Source organism: Pan troglodytes, chromosome 5 (assembly GCF_028858775.2).
Source record: "Pan troglodytes isolate AG18354 chromosome 5, NHGRI_mPanTro3-v2.0_pri, whole genome shotgun sequence".
Lineage (NCBI taxonomy): Eukaryota > Metazoa > Chordata > Mammalia > Primates > Hominidae > Pan > Pan troglodytes.
In genome coordinates this window covers 46,873,995-46,895,484 of record NC_072403.2, presented here as the reverse complement: position 1 = coordinate 46,895,484, position 21,490 = coordinate 46,873,995, and the positions used below count along the sequence as shown (strand labels likewise).

The window sequence follows — 21,490 nt, the reverse complement described above, 5'->3', positions numbered from 1 at the left end:
TCTTCTCTTCATTCCTTCTCTAGTAATTCCCGATTTACCACCATGGACTTCCGGCAGCCATGGTTTCCTGCTTTAGGTTTGTTTCCAGAATCAGACCCTGAGGCATAGGTTTGTGTGAAAGTGTTAGGAAGTGTGTTCCCAGGGAAAATCCAGAGGTATTAGGGAACTGGAAGAGAGAAGGGAAAGAAGTGAGTATGAAGCAAAGTCTCCCAGAGGGTAACTTTGGAAGAGTCCCACAGGGGATGTCTGTTAATGGTGTAAGTCTCACTTCAGAGTTGTTTCATCATGGAGAAGGCTGGAGAATGTTTAATCCTTATGTTGTCAATCATATTGATTGAGGGTTGTCTTAGGGGATGTGAATTCCCAGGGCTGAGGCTGCCCGAGAACAGTCCTCTGACACAGAGACTCAGGTGCTTGCTGACTCAGGTGGAAGCACACCAGGAGGGGGTCAAATGCCCTGAGGGGACATCAGGAGGGCACCGACAGCCTTCACAGCACTGCCTGACCCCTTGCAAACTAGCTGAGCCTGTCTCTGGAAAGCACCCAGTCCAAGGTTAGCCCACTGGCTTTCCTCTCCTAGGAGCTTGGAGAAGGGTCTGAGAACTGCAGGATGGAGCCTGGGCTCATTGGGCAGCCATGTCCCCCTACCATTTGGGCTCTAGGGACATTCGTCATGTCTGACTGCTTAGCACTTTTTGAGCATCATTCTAATCCTTGCTAGAGTTCCTGACATATGGGAACTGCTGCTCCAAGGCAGAATCCAGAGAACTGAGATTTTTAGTATTTTTTGCAGCTGGTGCCAGTCATGTGACCCAGGCTCCACCGGTGAGGAGAACCTACATTAGACTTTGATTTGGAAACACATAGCTCTGGGTGGTGTATTCATTTTACTCATGCAGCTGGCAACTCAGGCTTCTTATTTTTGGGATCCAGTATCAAATTTCCAGTGCAGAGGTGGTAGCCACACAATTGCAGTAGAGTTGAGTTCCCGGCATCCAGTGTCAGCCTACTTCCTTTTGGGGAGCGATATTAAGAGTAACAGATCTAAGGAATGCTGTAGGCAGAGGCTCCTTGGTCAGAGAGATGTTTGACCAAGTAGCTTAGCCAGAAGACAGATGGCAGAAATGTGGTGGGCTAATCTTTGGTTCAACCATATCAGAAGAGAAAGGTGATTAGTGCATTGATATTGGCTGGAAGAAGGTCTCTAGTGGCATACCTTAGGGGTCTATCTTAGCCCTGTTCCATTCAACATTGTTATCAATGACTTGGATGAAGACATGGGAGGTATGGTCCTCAACACTATGGATAACACAAAGTTGGCAAACATGTTGGGTTACAGAATCAGTTTTCAAGATGATCTTAATATCCTGGAAAACTAAGAAAAAGATAAAACCTAATAGAATACCTTTTAGTTGTGCATTGAGTTAAAAAGAAAAGCAACTGTATAAGGACAGACTTAATAAGAGTGGGCGGAAAGAAAACTTTGGAAGGAGAGGTAGTGTTCCTCTTTACATATTTATATCCCACATATTCCACAAAGGATTGTAGGGGGCTTATAAAAATACATGAAATAGGAAAGAGTTAAAACACAGTTGAGGGAATTGGGGCAAAGTTAAAAGTAGAAAAATACTAAAAGCACAGATAAGGCAAAGTCCCAGATATGCATATGGCCCAGTCCTGCAGTGGTTACAAAAGGTGCCCTGAGCTCCCCTGTGGCTGAAGCAAAGAGGGAAACTTGATCTAATTTGAGATGTGCATAACAAATCTCATAAAAGATAAAACATAAAAGATAAACAAACCATTTATCCAGAAGAAGCACTGCTTTTCTTTACAGTGAAACCTGAAAGAAGGTTCTCTTCTGGGTCCCTATGAAAAGGACACCTTGTGAAGCAGAGGATAAAGCCCTCAAAAGGTAGGATATCAAAACAAATTCAGTGAAAGCAATTCTACTTGGAGCCAGAAAAATTTTATCCAAACACCAGTTCTGGATTGAGGTTGAATGTTGTGTTTCTCTCTAACTCAATGTTTCTAGACTTTTCTTCAGTATTGTTCCCCTAAGGAAAAAAATTCCCTTCCTTTCATTTTTTCCCTGTCCTAAACACTATTTTAAATAATAACATAAAATAATATAAATTTATAGAGAGATAACGTATGTATTGATAAATAAATATATAGTAAAAATAAATTAAGAAATAATTAAATACTATTTTGTTGGGCAGGATTAAACTTTGGAGGGTCATAAAACTTTGAAATATCTAAGTTTTTTCACACCCCCACCCCAGCCAATTTCCACCCCCTTGGGAGCACTTGGGAGCATTCACACCCTGGAGAATGCATACTCTAATGAGATGGAGAATGGAATGTCTTTGGGCAGTTCTCCCCAATCATAGTTACTCTCTAGACAGCACTTCTCTCTCTGGTGAATTTCCCTCCAATTGTAATTGGTTTTTTGACCGATGTGACTCCATGGAGTACAATCAGGAGGTGGCTTTATTTTTCTCCAACTATTGTTTTCTAGCTCTCTGTTGCATTTCTCTTCCTTATTTCTGGACCATCCCTTGACGTTGTTTCAGGCACAGCCCACAGCTTTTTGGTCACCTTCAGTTATAATAACTAGTTTTATTTTGGCTGCCTCACCTCACTTTCAAGCATTGAAAGGTCGTGGCCAGGCTAAATCAAAACTTCAATCTCATACCCAGCACTATGCTTCTCCCCTCGCCATCCCTCAGCTCAAGCCTGAGCTAGGTCTGCCTTGGAGAGGTGGCCTGGTCTGCTTTTTACTACCTTCCCCCACACCTTGCCTCTAGTTCCTGGGCTTCCCTTTTAGGAGGAAGTCTTATCAGACCTAGAGTAGGGACACATTCCGTAGTGGTCATGTGGCCCAGATGAGAGGGATGCCCACCTCATGACCTCTCTGTACTTGCCACTGCAAGCCAGCCCAGCCAGCTTCCTACATTCCTTTACAATTCTCTGGACAAAAAGCAGGTGCCAGCCTCCCTGTTCCAGAACCTGGGGGCAAGGGCAAGGACATTCCCCAAGCTCCTGTCTGGGGAGCACCCTGTCAGCCTACTGGTTTCTGTGGCTCAGCCAGCACCCAGCTGGGTATTGGACTCACTCTCTCCCTCTCGAAGGCCTCCTGACCTCCCTGCTGTTCTCTTGGATCTTTGTGCCTCACTTGAGGATGGGAGAAACATCTTCCTCCTGCCTTCATGGGGAAAGGGAGGGATGGAGAAACACCCTAGCCTTTCCTACTAGGCTGACAACTCCCTACTCTTAGAAATGCGCCTATTTCAATGGACTCGCAAATCTTCTAGTATTCTCTTGGGGTGGTAGAGGTGGGATGGGAGGATTGGATCACTCATCTTTGAGAAATCCTGCAGGTATCCTCTGATCACTTTCTTTTTAGACTACGGGGTCACTTTTACTTATTGCTATCCACTTTAGGGCTTTTAGCAGAAGTTCTGAGATTGCAGGGAAAATCCCATTTGACGTCCCATTAAGTGTTCAAACTTCCTCTTTGACTTGGCTGCCTTGCCGGGGATCTGCTTGCCAAGGGCTCTCTAACCTTGACTCAGCACAGCTCCCTCCAGTGGTCTTAGGACCCAGATGTACAGCTGAGGTCACAGCCTTGCTCCAGGCCCTGCCTTTCCACAGTGTGCTGGGAAGCAGATCTTCTCACCTCCTCTGTACTGTGGAGGCTGACATCTTTTCCATTTTGCTGTGCATACCACGTTTGTTAAGGGAAAGAGGCTTTGAAGGAAGAATGGACATTTCTTCAATAAAGACATGTTATTTCCTTTGGCTTTGGGGGTCAGTTTTTTGTTTGTTTGCCTTTTTTTTTTTTTTTAAATATCAACACTCTCTAAAGTTCTAAAGGTAGGAATAAGAAGGTCTAGTGTTTTTTTTTTTTTCTGTTTGTTTGTTTTGTTTTTTGTTGTTCTTTTTGGGTTAAATTAGAACTGGTGAGCCAGCTCCAACCTGGCATTTCCAACTCGAAGTTCATGGTTCTGTCTCCTCTCAGCTCCGTGCGCCATCTTTGCCTGTTTCTTGGGTACTGAACCACGCTCAGCAGCAGGGCTGCCAGCCCTGATTTCCTGGGTCAGTCAGGCAACATATCTGAATTCTAAGAAAGCCACCTGGAGCATAATGACTTTCCTCTCAAGGTGAGACTGTGGCCAGCTAGTGAGAAAATGTGAATGAGGGCGAGGGGCAACTCTGGCCACCTTTTAGTCCCGTGGGCCGTGTATATTAGTCACATAGGCTAGGTTTTGCTGCAATTGCAGGTAACTCCACAACAGAACTTATTTTTCATCTGGGCTACGTGTCCACTGCAATCCAGCCACAGCTCTGCTCCATGCTTTCTTCTCTTGGGGACCAAGCCTGTTGGATAAGGCACTATCTGGAACATGTTCTGGTCATTGTGACAGCAAGAGAAGAGCCAGAGAACCATGTGCTAGCTCTTAAAACTTATACTCCAAAGTGACACATGTGACTTCTGCTCACATTTCATGGGCCAAAGCAAGTCATTTGGCCAGAGCTGCATATATCAGAAAGGAGGTGTCTATTTCTCCTGCAGGGAGGGGCACTGAATATTTGGGATGGTCTTTTTCCAGGAAGATACCAGTTCTGCCTACAATATAGCAGTTGCATGCGATTTAGAAATCTGACAAACAGGATTGTCAGAAAAGATCTGAAGGAAGCTGCCATGTGGGGAATTGTAATGTTTTCCCCTAAAGACTATTTCATGCTTGTTGGATCCATCATATTCTGAAATCCTTTTGCTGTCCAACAAATATCGATAAGTGGAAGCTATTCAGTCACCTAGTTCTTAGGCATATCACGCCATAGCTCCCTGACATATGCCTACTGGCTGCCTTAATTTTCTCCCAATTTCTAGCTCCATGTTTCCCCATCTTCCTCCCCACCCCCCATCTTTTTCTTTTTTCTTTTTTTTTTTTTTTTTTTGCCCTTCTTCATTTCTTCTCTGGTCTCCAAAACCCAGATGACTGTGACTTTTCTGTGATCACTTAAGATTTTCAAGCTCCTCCCTCAAGAGGCTGGTAATTTCCAATTGGAGCATTTTCCTACTATTTTGTCCAGCTAAGCAGTAGGTTCTTAGGAAAACTGTGTGTCTTGGAGAATGAATTTCCATCAGAGGTAAGTGATTGGCATGCTTTTTTCTGTTTTTGATTAAAAATAATTTTAATATAATATTTTACTAAATTGTCTGACCAGAAAAGAAATTACTAAAAATCATAGCTATAGAGGCACTTTAACAAAATAAATATTTAATACCTGGGACCTATTTGGTACTTTTCTCTTTGCCCCTTCTTATTACAAGTACCTGAAATCTCATGCTTGATTGCCAGATGGGATCTTGAAGTGTCTGGCCAAGTTCTGTGGGGGTCAGAGCCCTCTGTTGCCGCTGAGCCTTGGACCAGCAGTGATCAGAAATCTTTCCTGGGGGGAGGCTTTTGTTTGCTTGCAGGAATGTTTCTGGGCCACCACCCCAGGTAGCCCATTCACCGTCCTGGCAGGGAGAGCTCATAAAAGAGGCAGCCTATTTCACTTTTTTCTTTCCTCCTTATCAACTGGGACAGTTTGTTTTTCCCTCTGACTCATAGATCCGGAATTTCAGGACTAGAAAGGGGCTCCCCTGCTGTTTTCTTCAAGTGACAAAAAGACAAAGATAGAGTTTAGCTACCTATAGTGCATTTTACTTCAGCATGAAGAATACTTATAATTGTCTTTTCCAATCAGACATTTTCCTAGCCAGTTTGTTTACCTTATTTTGATTTTGAGGAGGCCCATTTCCTACCTTGTTTTCTTTTGTCTCATTTTTTACTGGTCTTAGCTGGGTCTTTTGTGAGCTGCTAATTTGCTCTCTGGTCTCTTAGCAACCAGGAACTTTTCCAGCTTGCTGCTGAATCAGACCTTGGAGTTGCAAAGTTTATAACAGAACCTGCTGAAGGACAGTATCTCTCCTAGAGCCAGCAATTTTAAACCAATGTTTGAACAAGAAAATTAACCAGGGTTTCAGGACATGTACATTCACAAAGGCAACAACTACAAAACAAATGTCTGGCTCTCCAGAATGGTTCCATTCTCTTCCGCTCCCAGCCCCAGATGGCCAAGTGCTCTCTGGCTTACTTTGTCTTCCCTCCTGCAGCACAAGGCATTTCCCATTCCCTGTTCTTGGGCTGATGTGAAGCAAATGGAGCCTGCTCAGATAGGAAACAACTGTGCCCTGCCTGGAGGAGAACCAGAAAGGGGTTCTGGGTCTGCTGCTTGTTAGCAGGGGTCAGGGCCAGCTGGCCACATGGTCTTTGACAGTTTCATTCCACACGTATTTATTTCACGCCCACTAGGTGCTAGGCCTCAGCACAGGGAAATGCATAGAATACAGCTGTGTCCCTGTAGAGCCTGTAGTCTAGTGAAGACAAACATAAATAATCTGGTTGCTATCCGTGTGACAAGCCTGCACTCACGATATAAACAAAGGACCGTGGCAGGAGAGAGGAGAACTTTGCCTGGGCAGAGGAGTGAAAGCCTATGTGAACTGACCACACTGGAGGCAGGTGAGGGGATGTGCAGTGTGAGGAGGCAGAGGCTACCTCTCTCCACCTTCAGCACATGTGCTGCAAGTCACACACTCCTGGCATTGGTCACCTGGGGGAAGAGAGCCCAAGAATATTAGCCAACATGAGAGTTTACTAGTTCTTCAGGTTGTCTATGACGATGTAAAAAACTGCTCCAAAGCTTTGTGGCATGAAACAACCACTATTTTATTGTGATCCCAAATTCTGTGGGTCAGAAGTTAGAAAAAAGCACAGAGGTGGATCTTTCAGGGGAGGACTGGAATGGGGGTGCTTTCAACCACTGGGGGCTGGAGGATCCACTTCCAATAGTTTTTTCACTCATATGTCTGGCAGCTGGGCTGGGCTGGCTTACGGGTGGGCTCAGCTGAGAGAGCATGGAGTTCTCAGGATTGTTAGACTTTTTTTTGTTTTTTTTTGAGACAGAGCAAGGCTGGAGTGCAGTGTTTTAATCTCGGTTCACTGCAACCTCCGCCTCCGGGATTCAAGAGATCCTTCCACCTCAGCTCCCGAGTAAGTAGGATTACAGGTGTGCACCACCATGCCCGGCTAATTTTTTTTGTATTTTTAGTAGAGACAGGGTTTCACCATGCTGGCCAGGCTGGTCTTGAACTCCGGACCTCCGAGGTGATCCACCCACCTCGGCCTCCCAAAGTGCTGGGATTACAGGCGTGAGCCACAGCACCCGGCCCATTGGACTTCTTACATGAAGGCTCTGAGAGAAAATAAATGTCCTTTGAGAGCTAGGCTGAAGCTGTATGGCCTTCTATGCACACTGCCTTGGAAGTTACATAGCATTCATTCCAAATGTACTACTGGTGGGAGGTGCCAAGGACCCATTCAAATAAAAAGTAGGGGACAAGGTCTGCTGTGGTGGCTCACGTTTGTAATCTAAGCACTTTGGTAGGCTGAGGTGGGCGGATCACCTGAGGTTGCGAGTTTGAGACCAGCCTGACCAACATGGAGAAACCTCATCTCTACTAAAAATACAAAGTTAGCTGGGTGTGATGGCACATGCCTGTAATCCCAGCTACTTGGGAGGCTGAGGCAGGAGAATCGCTTGAACCTGGGAAGTGGAGGTTGCGGTGAGCTGAGGTTGTGCCATTGCACTCCAGCCTGGGCAACAAGAGCGAGACTCCGTCTCAAAAAAAAAAAAAAAAAAAAAAAAAGAAAAAGAAAGTAGGGGACAGAGATCTACCTCTTGATGGAAGGAGGATAAAAATATTTGCAGTCATGCTTAAAACACCACACAGGAAAAAAAGAGTAGTCTCAGGCCAGGACTTGTACATTTTAGACTGACTCTGCTTCTCACTGGCTGTGTGACCCCAGGGTTAGGTGCTTCTCCTCTCTGGGCTCTGGTCTCTTCATCTATAAAAGGAGGGCTTCACCAGATTAATCTACATTCCCTTCTAATGAGGCGCAGCAGCATAGCACATGCTCCGTAATGACCTATTGATGAGGAGAGAGCTGAATTTTAACTGTAGGAAGGATCTCTAGTGGAATCATGTGGATCATTAAGTAAAATAGGAGTTTTTGAATTTTCACACTGAAAGAAACTTGAGGAAATTTAGTCTGGCTCCCTTGTTTTATAAATGGGGAAATTGAGATATAGAGAAGCTACAGGTCTTGCCCAAGTTCTGGAGGTAAGTTAATGAGGGCTATTAAAGAATAGAAGCTGGAGGCCAGGGCGCGGTGGCTCAGGTCTGTAATCCCACCACTTTGGGAGGCCGAGGTGGGTGGATCATGAGGTCAGGAGTTCAAGACCAGCCTGGCCAAGATGGTGAAACTCCGTCTCTACTTAAGAAAAAAAACCCCACAAAAATTAGCTGGTTGTGGTGGTGGGCACCTGTAATCCCAGCTACTTGGGAGGCTGAGGCAGGGAATTGCTTGAACCCTGGAGGTGGAGGTTGCAGTGAGCCGAGATTGCACCACTGCAGTCCAGCCTGGGCAACAGAGCGAGACTCCATCTCAAGAAGAATAGAACCTGGGTCTCTGAACCACACATCCTGTGTGCCTGATCCTCCTGATATTCCATTTGGAATTTCATTCAAACATCCACTTCCAGGAAGGCATCTCTTACATAAATTGAAGGATATCTGTAAAAAGCCATCTGGAAATTTTCCCTGTGTCCAACCTAAGAAGTTAATTGGGCTTGAGGGTGTGTTGGCCAGATCTGGCTGTTTCGCTGGACCTTGCTCAGGACTGGAGCAGGATGACAATGGAGCTGTGAGACTGATAGGGAAGAGGTGTTTGCTTCTGCTTTGGGTCCTATTTTTTTCATGCCTACCATGTTCAGAAATGGCTCTTGTGCATACATAATATGGTGATTGAGTTAAATAATAAATGATAAGAGAGGCCATGGGAGGTGGGAAAGCAAAGGCAAGGGAGAAGGAATCTGATTTCAGCTGAAATTGGAAAGGACAGTGAGCTGCTGAGAGAAGGAGACGACATAGAAAGGCAGAAGAGCCCAGAAGTAATGAGAACAAGAAAAGAGTTGGTGAAAGGAGCTGCGTGGCTTATTTAAGGTCCCAGGAAGGCTGAGAGCTAGAGGGGCTGAAGGGAAGGGCAAACTGAGTGTGTAAATATAGGCATGTCATTGGGTACTGGAACAAGTGGGAGGTCCTGAAGTCCCATTTAGTGCTAGGGAATAAAGCAACAAAATAGACAGTAGGCCATGAAGCTTTGGTTCCTCATGATAAATGGGCTTTTCCAGAGCTGGATCAATCACAGACAAGGCTGTAAACAGAAACAACTGGCTAGGGCTGATTTTGTCATATTGTTTGGACATGGGCTGGGAACAAAATTTTGTCTGTGCAAAGCTATCCATCAGGGGTACTGGGAAGGATGGAGGAAAGGAAACATTGAGGAAGCCAGGTGGGTTCTTCTGGGTGGAGCCTGACTCCCCTATCCATCCATCCTATTTCCAGCTTGCACAAATTCCCTTAACTCCCTCTCTAACCCATTGCCTCCTGTTCTTACCACAATTCATGCTAGACCTATGCCCATCTCGTTTCTTCTCAGCCATTCCATCCTAGTCCCAATCCATATACAAGCTTTCATCACATTTTTCAGCATAGCCTGTCCCCCTCTCAACTTCTCATTCTTGTCTTCATTTCATTGACAATTCCCTTTATTTGGTGCTTATGAGTGAAACAGTCTAAATCTTTGCAGGATTAGACCCTCAAGATGCTAGGCCCTTTGGTGCTAGGAATTCAACATCCCTAAAGCTGGGCTTTCCATCCTTTTTATTTTCATAAATACACAAAAGTGATGTTTTTACAGCCCACTGGGCTCAGCCCAATCCAGGCCCCACCTAGCTACTGCAAGGGCTGAAGTATCCAGATATACCTGGAATGAATTCTCAGCACACTGGGAGATTGTGTAGTTTGCACACCCCCAATCACAACATATTTCTCCTATAGAGTTGTATTTTGCCTATTTGCCCTTTGGTGGACTCAACAAGTGACATCAGTTTCAGTGACATGAAGGCTTCATCCCTCCTCTGGTATCTAAGGCAGCAGAAAAATGGACTAGCATGGCAGGGATGCAGTTCACAGCAGGGCTTTCTCATTTGCTTTAGTTAGGAAAAAGCAGTCATGGTGTTCAAACGCATTTAGGGGAGAACACTATTAGTAACAGAGCTAGCAACAGTACTCAGGTCAGAAAGGGAGACAAAAGGGACTATCAAGTAGTCCCTGCTTTTGTGAGCTTTTATTTTGCAGCAGGAATGAGACCAGCCCGGGAGGACGTCACAGAAGACTGGAAAGATGAGAACTGTAAGAGAAGTTCACAGCCCCTGGGTTGAAAAGAAGCAGAGGGCCTGGCCAGCAGGGAGAGAACCGTACAGAGCTTTACCAAAGTCTTCATTTCAGATGGGCCTGAGGGAGGGATAGGATTTCCCCAGGAGCAGAGTGGGGAGGAAGAGCACATTCTAAATCCAGCAAAGAACATGAGGAAAGGTCTAGAGGGGAAAAACAACAGATGGGATGGAGAAAACCATATAGTCCAGGAACCCTGGGAAGTGTGTAGACTGTAGAGGGATAGTTGGAGATAATTTCAGAGAAGGAAATTGGAGGAGGGCGTGTAGGGCTTTGATTCCAGAGTGAGGAGTGTTATGTGCTTAGGAGGCAACAGGGAGCCACTTGTCTGAACTCTCATCTGGACTGGTGGAAGTCCAGGGTGCTGGCAGTGAGAGAACAAAGTAGACTCGGACTGCCCTGGAAAATGCAGAACCCTGGGCACGTAGGACCGAAAGGGGAATCAAGACTGAGACTGTCACTGAAGCATAAATTCAAAGAGATGCAGATGAGAGGAGGGGCCTGGTGGAAGATGAAAGTCTGGAAAACTGTGATGCCAGACAAGAAGTGGACTCTGTGCGGAGGTAAGAGAAAGTGCCTGGTGAGTATCCTTGAGCCGCTGGGGCATAGTCAGTCTTTTTTGGAGGGTGTGATAGGTTTCAGCCAGAAATGAGAAGGGATGATTAAGGGCTCAAGCTAGCTCAGACTCTGCTGGTATCTGAGGCAAGGACTTAGGTGACTACAGCCATGGACATTTGGGAGCTCTAGCTGGAAGATAAACACGGTGTTGGAAAGGCAGTTCCCTATGAGCTCTGAACTTCCCTGCACTTTTTTGCTGAATGTCTCAGATTGCAGGGTTTGTCTCTTTCTCGATACTGAGCAGTTCTGTAGCTGGTCATAAAGGTGACTAAGTAGGGCAAGGTAACCATCCCTACCTGGGAGGACAGGAAGAGAACCTATTTGTTGTTTGCTGCTTACTGCTTTTTTGGGCCCTTGGCTTGGGGTTCTTCTCCTGTAATGCAACCCACTGGGTGTGTAGGTACCACATGGGCCCACAGTGTTGTCCCTGTGTGACTTGAGAAGAAGGGGAACTGATGCAAATATGGTGCTTGCTGTACCATGAGTAATACAATATTTTGCCTCTGACCAAGAAGTTTTATGCCTTTCACCAGGGTTCATGCTCAGTTGTTAGCCTGTAGATAGGGTAAAATCTAAGACCCTTCACAGTTTCTCACAGTAGGATAGATTTGAAGGGAAGAGCCTGGAACTATGGATAACAGTCAGGAGGCTATAGAAGTCAGGATGCTTTTGGCTGCAAGTAAGAAAGTATATAACTAAGAGTGGCTTAAATAAGAATGACAGTGATCTTGCATCAGATATGAAGATTGGGAAGTTCCAGAATTGATTAATTTGGAAGTTTAACATCAGGTTTTGGATTAGCTTTCCTGTGATCCTCTCCACTTTCTCCTCGTGGTCCCAGGATAGCAGCCATAGCTCCAAGCATCACAGCCTCACATGAGAACAGGTCCTATTACCCACATAAAGTATACATATTGGAGAAAGAACTTTTTTAAAAATATGGCTCCCTCTTTCTATCAGGGAGAAAACATTTTTTTCCAGAAGCCCTCCTGGAAGATTTTCTTTCATGTTTCATTGGCCAGAACTGGGTTATGTGCACACTGAAAATCAATCATTAGCAAGTGGGAATGAGATTTCCATGAGTAGTTTGGATAGGTGATTCTCGAACTTGAATGTGCATCAAAATGACCTGAAGGGATTGTTAAAGCACAGCTCTCTGGGTCTTACCCCCAGGGTTCTGATTCAGTAGACTTGGGGTGGAGGTCCAAGAATTTTCATTTCTAACAAGTTCCCAGGTATGTTGATGCTGCTGGTACAAGGACATACTTTTAGAACCACATATCTAAAACGAAGTTAGAATAACTTTGGGAGATTATATCTGTGTGTGTGTGTGTGTGTGTGTGTGTGTGTATGTGTGTGATGCCTGAGCCCTACACCCGACCTATTGAATCAGAATTTCAAATGGCTTTGGACATCCAAATCCAGTAGCGATTGCCACAGGGAATGTCACAGGGATTCAAGCCATAAATGAAAGAGCCTGAATAGGAGAGGGGCTGGGGAGTGACAGGGAAGAGCAGTTCTGACAGTCTTTGAGGATAAAAGCAATAAGACCTGCTGATTGATTGGATGTGGAAAAAGAGGGGAGAGAGGGAGAGGAGTTGATGATGGACCTGGAGGGGTGGAGGGTTTCTAGGGAGCCATGAGGGGAATGAAGGAAACCTTAGGAAAACCTGCAGGAACAGGCTCTGGGGGAATGTAATAATTCCAATGAGGATGTGATGAGCTGGAGATGTCTGTGGGACACCTAGTGGGAGAGATGCAGGAGGCAGTTGGAAGTGCTTGAGGCTGGAGGTGGTCAGAACCATAGCAGGGGCCTCTCTCAGGGGGTTCTGCACCTCAACCCCCACAGCCATTCCATTCATCTACGTGGCCTCAGGCCTCAGCATCCCTGACCTGGACTATTTCAGTAGAAACCCGCTTGGTTTCCCGGCTTCCAGTGTTACTGGAGAATGGAAAATAATTCATTTTCGATGCAACCCTCAGAATGATCTTCCTAAGACAAAACTCTGATCATTTGACTTCATTTCTTAAAGCTATTCCACAAATTCCTAATACTATGAAGAGCTTCTCAACCCAGCCACACATTAGAATCGCTGGAGAGAGTGTTTAACAAATTCTGGAGCCTGGGCCACCTCATCACCATCTCCTATGATCTTCCGATTTAATTGCTTTGACATGGGTCCTGGGCATTGGTATTTTAAAAAGTTCTCCTGGTGATTCCAATGCACGGCCAGAGTTGAGACTACTGACCCAACAGGACAAAGTCCAAACCCCTCTGCATGGTGTGCAGTTCTTTTACTGCAAAGTTTCTGCTTATGTTGCTCGTCTTATCTCCCTCCACTTTCTTATGTCAAACCCACACTGTTCCCTGAATGCACCACGCAGTTTCATGCTTCTGTGGTTTCACGCCAGCTGCTTCCTCTGCTGGGAAAGCTCTCTCCTGCCTTTTGGCTTCGTGGATATCTTTATTCTGGGCTTACTCAGCTTAAGCGTCATGTCTATCTGGAGGTCTTCCTTGGCCTTCCAAGGTGGAGTTGGATGCTTCCTCCTGGGTTCCCCGTGTGGCTCCATTCCAGCGTCCATCACTCTGAACAGCACAGGTGTGTATTCCTCTTTCTGATGGACTCTGGAGCCCCATAGCTTCTCAGTCTTGCTCACCCACTTACTGTGTGGCTGTAGGCAAGGTGCTTCAGTCCACCGAGACTCCGCTTTAGTGGTAAGAGGAAATAATGATGTCTACTGCATGAGTTTATTATGAGGACTAGATGAAATAACTTGTGTTCCGTGTAGAGAGAGAGTATGTGGAACACAGGCACAGGGTGAACCCTCAATAAATGGGAATTGTGGGTATCACGTGACTCCCTGCCTCTAGACCAGGGTGGTCCAAGGGAAATGTAACAAGAGCCACAAATGTGAGTCCTATGTGGAATGCCACATTACACATTAAAAAAACTAAAAAGAAGTGAAATGAATTTCAATAGTATATTTTATTTAATTCAACATACCCCAAATATTATTGTTTTACAATCAATATAAAAATATTGATGAGATATTTTTACTTTTTTCATATGTCTTTGAAATCCACTGTTATTTTAGAGTGACAACTTATCTCATTTCAGACCAGCCACATTGCAAGTACTTGGTAGCCAGATGTAACCAGTAGCTACTGTATTGGATGGCACAATGCTAGAATCAAGACACTTTGTGACTGTCTTGAGGATAGGTGCAATGTCTGATTTTTCTCTGCATCACTCAATTCATGGTACAAAGTAGTGTTTAATAAGTGTTTATGAGACATTATTGAACTATGCCTGGTGCTACAGGGTTATGTCATTGGGCAGGTTGCTAAGGGGAATACTGTATATACAAACATCAGCTACAATAATAGGGAAGGGAAACCAGGCAGTGACCAAGAGTGAGGTACTGCCTTGTGTTGACAGAGCCAGGTTGGAGGAGGAGCACAGGACATCTCTGCAGCAAGTCTGAGATTCAAAGTCCAGAATTGGAAAGGCCCAGATCTTGGTCCTGATGCTAGTGGCCACCAAAAATTGGTCTCCCTTCAAATTAGTCTCATGCTAAATTAGAGGCAACCAACCTTACTCATTGACAGAATGAGTGACCTTCTTTTGATAGGATATTGGGACCACTATGGGAAAGTCACTTGACCAAGCTGAACTCAGTGAATGATTATAAAATCAGATTTGTATGTGAGATCTGATTCCACCATCAGCAAGCTATGTGACTTTGGACAACTGACTTAACCTCTCTGAGCTGCCACATCTGGAAAATTCATAGAACAGGAATAGCATCTATCTCACAGGCTTGCCTTGAGGAGGTCATGTGCTTCTGACTGGCTCCCAACAATCCCCACCTCCTAGTATTTATCCCCTCTGTATCCCATCCCGTTGAGTGTGCATGGGACCTAGTGACTTGATTCTAACAAATGGAATAGAGTGAAGTAAGGGGTTGTTACTTCCATGGTTAAGTCTGTAGTCTGTGACTTCTTTCTTGCTAGCGTTCTCCTTCTCTCTCTCTCTCTTTCTCTCACTGGTACTGTTCCTTGCCCTCTCACTTGCTCAGTCTAATGAGGCAAGCTGCCATGGTATGAGATGGTCTATGGAGAAGGGCACATAGTAAGGAAGTGTGGAGGTCTCCAGCCAAAAGCTCATGGGGGCTCCCTGAGGAGGTGAACTCTCAGTCCAACAATTCAAGAGGGAAGAAATCTTTACAATAATCATGGACATGAGCTTGGAAGTGAGTCTTTCCCAGTCCAGCCTCAAGATGAGACTGCAGCATTGTGAGAGCCAGAGGACCCAGCTAGGCTGTGCCTGGACCCACAGAAACTGCAAGATAGTCGATGCATGTTGTTTTAAGATGCTGAATCGTGGAAGATAATTTGTTACACAGCAATGGTTAACTAACACATGCGTGTAAGAGTTTGACACAACATCTAGAATGTAGAAGGTGCTTGGTAAATTTAAATATGACTTTTAGTAGTGACACCAAAAAATTCTGCTACTGGTTATAAGGTCTTGTACTGTACCAGAGAAATTTGATAAGCTAGGCAGCCTATACATGGCCTTCACAAGCAGCTAGGATTAAATTAGACTAACTGGAGTAGCATCACAGTTTTTTGAGCTGTAAGCTCATTCCTCTGCAGTGGAGTCAGCCTCCTTAATCCAGGCTTGGTTTTCATCCCATCCCATCATGTCCCCCTCCCAACCAGTTCCCAATATGTTCACACTGTGAAGACACAAACTGGACCCTTTTCTGAGACAAAGAGCCAACTTAGAGGACGAGAGCAGCAACAGGCCTGAGAATAAGTCCTGTTTTTTTCCCCTTTTTATTTTTCAGAACATGGTTGTCCTCTGAGATTATGTTAGTAAGAAGAATCCATGCATAATGAAGTTAAACATCTGGGATTGTGAAACCTAATCAATTGTGAAATCTAATCAATCACAATGTGCCTCGTCTGGGAAACAAATGTATTAACCAAAGTGGGGTGGTCTGTGCATGGTCTAGAGGAAGGGGATGCCATGGAGCAGTAATTTGTCAGTGTTTTTCCGGCATTGTCCAAAGCAAGGGGTCCCGACTGGCTGACAGAAACATCCGCTCTGCTTGACAGATGGGTCTAGGGGAGCAGGGAGCACCAGACAATCATAACTCACTGACACAAGCCATTAACATCATCCTGTGGCTCTCTGGCACCGAGTCCTTGCTTTCCACGCAAGCTTCAGATGAGGCTGATCCTTTTCCCATGTACGTTGGCCTCCCACCAATGGACGTGAGGCTCTGGTTTTCTTGGAAGTAATAGTTCTCTCTGAAACTAATAAACTGATTGATATTCTGGCTTATTCATCAGTCACTTGAGAGTTTGTTCAACCTGGGTCAGTCTCTGGAATGTAGGGTACTGACCGTATAGAGTTGCTGCCTCTCAAGGTGGAAAGCCTGTGCCCGGGACCTAGTGGCCTCCCTTCCATCCACCTCACTTTTTCTCTTCCTCTGTCCCTCCCTGCCTACCACCCTTCTTTTCTTGTCTTTCTCTTTCTTCCTTCTACCCCTGCCCCTGCCCACTTTCACCCTGACACACACACACTTTCAATATCTCTTGTATGAGTCATGAGCATTTCAGTTAAGCTAAAGAATTCTGTAGCCGATTGAGTTTGTGTCCTGGTTCTGTCACTTAGTAGCTGTGGGCTCTTGGGCAAGTGATTTCAAGTTCTCTGTGACTTACTTGTAAAATGGGACTAATAGCATTTGCCTCTTAAGGCTGATGTCAGGATTAAATAAACTGCAACAGTGCATGGCACTACTACATGCTCATTCATTGTTAGCTAAACAACAAATACTGAGTGCCTGTCACGTACCGGGACTATGCTGGGGGCTGGTGATGAATGGTGAGGAGTTGCAGACCTGCTTTCAGGGTGCTTACTTGGAGGAGGCAGAGGCTGAGACATCTACAGGCCATTTCAAAGTGTACCCCAACCAGGTGCTGGCTCCCTGTGAGGGCTGGTGTCTTTTGGGGACATTTGGGTCCCATTATTTTCTATTTTCTCACTGTGATGTGCGTCAGTGCTTAGGGACAATGAGGTGAAGCATGAGGGTCCAGGGGTCTTAAGGTGCATAAGGGGGCCCAAGAGAGGGGAAAAACCTTCAAGGAAAGGAGGAAAGGGCATGGGGGACGAGGTTAGCCTCTCTTCCAGTGCTTCCAGGTGTGCCTCTCCTTGTGTGGCGAGGGTGGTCTTCGTATTCTGTACTAGTTAGTGAGTAATTCTGCCCAGCAATGAGGTCTTCTCTCCCAGTTTCTGGCTGCAGCAGCTGTCCTCCTGAGTGGACAGGTGGGCATGGCAGCAAGGATGTGAATGCCACATGATGTGGATGAATCTGTATCAGCCTTGAGACTGGCGGTGGTCTGATTGTTGAGGCTGGCAGAGAAACCCTGATGTCATTACCAAGAATGAATGGAGAACTACAATTGCTTCCTTAGAATTATGAGAAGAGAGCTATAATTCTCTCCACTCTGGTCTCCTGGGGACTTTGATTTCCACTCCCCTGGGCCTCCCACTGAAGAGTTTGCTATCTGAGTCTGCTCTCCTGAGAGCTTTGTCACATTCTACAGTTCTCTGTTTTGTCAAATGCATGAATTCTGTGTCTTTGCTAATAAATGATATATTTTTAAACAATTTAAAACATTAAATTAATTTATCTGGGGAGAAGGTGACATATTGACATACATGAAATTCCAGAGGTACTAAAGGGTGTGCAAAATGCTTCTCTCCCATCCCTCTCCCTAACTACTGAGTTCTCCTCATCAGCAACTAGTGTTACTAGTTTCTCATCAGATAGTAAGATTTTTTAGATAAAAGGGACCAGGATTTATAACATTAATATCAATTCAACAGTTATTTAGTCAGCATCAATCTTGTGCCAGGGACTAGAGATATAGGAGCCAATAGGGAACAGTCTCAGTCCTCTGAGAGCCACAGTGTGCAGTAGGGGAGCAGCCAGGGTGGCCAACAGTTATAATCTATTGCTATTGAAGGAGAAACAGAAATATGTATAAGCTGCAGAGGTAGCACCAAGGGGCAGAGAAAAGAAAATAATCTCGCAATGGAGACAGAAAAGATTACATAGCACGTCTTTGGGCTTTCCACAGCTGCCAGGATAGAGGTGTTATAAAATTCACTTTTTCCTTGCTGACTTATTTTTTGATTCTTTCTTTGGTCGTGTAGAATTGAAGTCTACTTTGAACCAACTGCCACCTTTGTTAAAAAGCAGCTTTATTGAGATATAATTCATATAACATACAATTTACCATTTACAGTGTATAATTCAATGTCTTTTAGTATAGAGTTGTACCTTCATCCACCATCAATTTTACAACATTTTTATTACCCCAAAAGGAAACCCCATACCTCTTAATTATTACCCATTAGCCTCCCAATCTTCCCAGCCCTAAGCAATCACCAATCTGTGATACTTTCTGTCTCTAGAGATCTGCATATGCTGGACATTTTATATAAATGAAATCTTACAATATGTGGCCTTTTGTTTCTGGCTTCTTTCACTTGGCATAAAATGCTTTCAAGGTATTATCATGTTGCAATATGCAACATACTTCATTCCTTTTTATGGCTGAATAATATTCCATTGTATTGGATATACAACATTTTGTCTATCCATTCATCAGTTGATGAATGGATGCTTTCTATGCTTTGGGTGGCTTCTATACTTTTAGGTTAATTTTCCAGAAGCTACACTCTTGACTTTGTCAGAGCTACAGCTTGCCTTATTCTATGGAGAAGAGTGAGCACTGTGTGGGGAGCAAGTGCTCCACAGAGTTGGCTTCACATTCACTATGTTGCCCAACCTCAGCCTCCTGGGCTCTGAGCAAGCACACTTCTGATCTGCCCATGGGAAGGGCCTCTTTGGCCCCAACTTTGGCTTCTGTCCTTGTTTCTGAAGCCCACCCTCCTGCCTCTCATCTCTGTGTTCCTTTCCATTTCTGGAATGATTCTGCTTTGGGAGGTTGTTCTTTATGCTCAAATGTTGACAATTATATTCTTTCCCAAGACTTGACTCTTTTTTTGACCATTAACAACCCTGCCCATGCACAGTTAGCTCATGACAACTGGTATCCCTAGCCTTCATGCTTGAAATCTAATGTTGGCCACCATCTTGGCCTAACCCTTGAACTTGGCCAAGACATTTCCATCCATCCAGCCCTTAGCTAGGACTCAGGAGCTTGAATGTTAGGAAAAGCATTTGTTCTTTATCTAATAGGCCTTTAAGGTAGTCATTGAAAGCCTTGGTTGGGAGAATCCAAGTGAGGAGAAAGTGTTGTCTTGCAAAACTCCCTTTGACAGTGGCATTTACAAGTGATTGGGGAGAGGAGATGCAGTGATAAGCAGGTAATCAGGAAGCTGCCACAGTGACCTATCAATCTCTGGACTGGGATGGGGGCAGGTGGAAGGGCCTGGTAGAAAAAAATATGAAAGATTGTATTAATAGTATTTGGGACATGATCAGTTTAGTTTGGGATGAGAAGAAGAAGCACAAGAGGAAATTGTTTCTAGCAGAATTGTTATTAGGACTAGCAAGTAAGGATACATTGAACCCACTTTCACTGGTTTGTTTGCGTTTTTTTTAGAAGACGCATTTTTTTTAGAAGACGCACAGGAAGGGGAACATCACACACCGGGGCCTGTTGTGGGGTTGGGGGAGAGGGGAACGATAGCATTAGGAGATATACCTAATGTAAATGACGAGTTAATGGGTGCAGCACACCAACATGGCACAAGTATACATACGTAACAAACCTGCACGTTGTGCACATGTACCCTAGAACTTAAAGTATAATAAAAAAAAAAAAAAAAAAAAAGGAAGACGCATTTGGCTGCAGGCTTAGTTTCCAGGGGCAGCAAGGCTTCTGGGGGTGTGTGTCTGAGAGGCATTTAGAGAGATGGTAAGGGGGTTGAGAAACGATCCTGCATGGAGATGTAGATTTGAAGGTGTTAGCTGGAACAGGGAGAAATAACAGGGAGGATAGGCAAGAGCAGGGAGTGAAAAAGGACCCTTAGAGCAGGCACAGTGTGGAGTGGGGAGGGAAGGGAAGTCAGAGAGGGAGCTGCAGGGGAGTGGGACAGGTGAGCACTCAAGAAGCAAGAACAGGAGAGTCTTGTATAGGAAGGAGTGGGCAGCAATGAGTGGCCACAGGCATTTTCCTTTGCAAGGTAAAGAATTTGAATCCTTTTGCTGGGTCCTTGTCATTTCTGAGTCCAGTCCTGGCCCTGTGATCATTAAGTGCCCTCTCTGTCCTCCAGTTTTCTCCCTCTGGGTGCTGATTTTGACTTTTGGAGCAAGATGCTTCTTCAATAGATTTTGACCTAAGTTATCTCTAATTTTTATCTGCCTGTCACAATGAGTGAACTCCTCCATTCTCCCAACTTGATCATTTCTCAATTTTCAGAAGACTTGAAAAAACAAAATGAAACAAAACAGAAAGCTAAAAAACCTAAAGACAAAATATCATGTGTGGCTTGTTAGCCAAGCAGTGCTGTTAATATTTGGTTGCCTTGTGAATTTTTTTTTTTTTGGCTTCTTGTTAAATGTTTTCTCTGAGCTTCCTGAGATTTGCTAGTGAACATTCTCCAGGATTCCTGTGGATGTTTTACTTCTTTCTATTCTTAGCTTATTCTTATATTTTCCTAGTTCCTATGTCAAAGCCTGAGGTATCTTATTATGAATTTCTTTTCTCTTCTCTCAGATTATTGGAATTAATTCTGTGTTATAATGTTAGTAACAGCTAACATTTGTACAATGCTTTACAATTTACAAAGCATGTTGTTTTCTTATTTTATCTTCACAGCAATTCTGTGAAGACTCTTAGATACCATTGTCCTTATTTTATGAACAAAGCCTCTGAAGGTCAGTGAGCTTGGGAGACACAGCTCAGCGGGCAATAGAAGGAGCCATGGTGACTTAAGATCTTTGGCTCCTTTCTTTTTTGTAATAATGCTGTTTTTCCTCTAAAAAAGAAAACATGATTATTTGAGAAAATGTGGAGAGTATAGGAAAGAATACAGACAGAAATATGCATTACTGTTCATCCCACTGTCCAGTAACTGTGATTATCAATGCTTTGTTGTATTTCTTTCCAGTCACATTTCTATGAATTAGCAAAGATTTTTATGTAATTAGAAATCATGTCCATTTTAATGTTGGACCCTGGTTTTTTCTTTTTGAGACAGGGTCTTGCTCTGTCGCCCAGGCTAAAGTGCAGTGGCACAATCTCAGCTCACTGCAACCTCTGCCTCCTGGTTTCAAGTGATTCTTTTGCCTCAGCCTCCTGAGTAGCTGGGATTGCAGGTGCCCACCACCACACCTGGCTAATTTTTATATTTTTAGTAGAGACGGGGTTTCGCCATGTTGGCCAGGCTGGTCTTGAACTTCTGACCT

At 44.5% G+C, this 21,490-nt stretch overlaps 1 protein-coding gene across 2 annotated transcripts in view; it reads left to right on the top strand.

Moving 5' to 3' along the window:
- The window catches only part of UNC5CL (unc-5 family C-terminal like), a 165,247-nt gene that overhangs the window by 36,194 nt on the left and 107,563 nt on the right, over window positions 1-21,490 (top strand). The window contains exon 11 of one of the 2 annotated variants that reach the window (XM_063812969.1): window positions 1,835-1,912. The exons of the other annotated variant lie outside the window; for it this stretch is intronic. The gene's annotated coding sequence lies outside the window, so the exon portion shown is untranslated. The remainder of the gene's footprint in view (window positions 1-1,834; window positions 1,913-21,490) is intronic. 2 annotated transcript variants of the gene reach the window in all.